General features: G+C 46.2%; 1 pseudogene across 1 annotated transcript; it reads left to right on the forward strand.

The window, feature by feature from the left end:
* Nucleotides 1–271: 271 nt before the first annotated feature.
* Nucleotides 272–1,214, forward strand: LOC308509248 (heterogeneous nuclear ribonucleoprotein A1-like; annotated as a pseudogene). Its single transcript has one exon. The product of its transcript is annotated as a heterogeneous nuclear ribonucleoprotein A1-like (transcript).
* Nucleotides 1,215–1,433: the final 219 nt, after the last annotated feature.

Genomic DNA, 1,433 nt, shown 5'->3' on the forward strand with positions numbered 1-1,433 from the left:
TGAATCGATGATGAGGGCTCTATGCAGCTGCAGCCCCGAGAGTACTCATTCCCAGCAAAATGGATCCAGGTTAGAATGTGGACACTAACTCTTCTTTCCTCCATATTATATAGAGAAAAGCAATCTCCCCACTCATTTTCTCTAGCCAGAAGAGGTGGGGAAAGACATATGCCTATGACTGAGAAAAGATTTCTTCTAAAAGACCTAGAGACCTTTCTGTCGGTGGACCGGCTGAGTAAGCATTGTTCAAGTCTCCTGTTCCGCGGTCGCCATGTCTAAGACAGAGTCTCCCAAAGAGCCTGAACAGCTGTGGAAGTTCTTCATCGGAGGTTTGAGCTTTGAAACAACTGATGAGAGTCTGAGGAGCCATTTTGAGCAGTGGGGAACCTCACAGACTGTGGTGATGAGAGTTCCAAATGCCACAGACTCCGGAGGCTTTGGGTTTGACACCTATGCCACCGTGGAGGAGGTGGGTGCAACCATGAATGCAAGGCCACACGTGGATGGAAGAGTGGTGGAACCCAAGAGGCCTGTCTCAAGAGAAGAATCTCAAAGACCTTGTCACTTAACTGTGAAAAAGATTTTTATTGTCGGTATTAAAGAAGACACTGAAGAACATCACCTAAGAGATGATTTTGAACAGTGTGGAAACATTGAAGTGGTGGAAATCATGACTGACCGAGGCAGTGGCAAGAAGAGAGGCCCTGCTTGTGTAACCTCTGATGACCATGATTCTGTAGACAAGATTGTCATTCAGAAATACCATGCTGTGAATCGCCACAACGGTGACGTAAGAAAAGCCCTGTCTAAGCAAGAGGTGGCTAGTGCTTCGTCCAGCCAAAGCGGTCAGAGTGGTTCTGGAAACTTCGGTGGTGGTCGAGGAGGTGGTTTTGGTGGGAATGACAACGTTGGTTGTGGAGGAAACATCAGTGGTTGAGGTGGCTTTGGAGACAGTCGTGGTGGAGGAGGATATGGTGGCAGTAGAGATGGCAATAATGGATTTGGTAACGATGGAAGCAATTTTGGAGCTACAACGATTTTGGCAGTTGCAACAATCGATCTTCAAATTTTGGAGCCATAAAAGGAGAAACTTTAGAGGTGGAAGCTCTGGCCCTTATGGTAGTGGAGGCGAATTCTTTACTAAACCATGAAACCAAGGTATCTATGGTGGTTCCAGCAGCAGCAGTAGCTATGGCAGTGACAGAAGGTTTTAATTACTGTCAGGAAACAAAGCTTTTAGCAGGAGAGGAGACCCAGAGAAATGACAGGGAAGATACAGGTTACAAAGATTTGCGAACTCAGCCAAGCACAGTGGTGGCAGGCCCTAGCTGCTACAAAGAAGACATGTTTTAGACAATGTCTGTACTGACAGACAATGTCTGTATAGTGTGTATGGGCAAAAAATTCGAGGACTGTATTTGTGACTAATTGTA

This window comes from Rhinolophus hipposideros (genome assembly GCF_964194185.1).
Source record: "Rhinolophus hipposideros genome assembly, chromosome: 2".
Classification (NCBI taxonomy): domain Eukaryota; kingdom Metazoa; phylum Chordata; class Mammalia; order Chiroptera; family Rhinolophidae; genus Rhinolophus; species Rhinolophus hipposideros.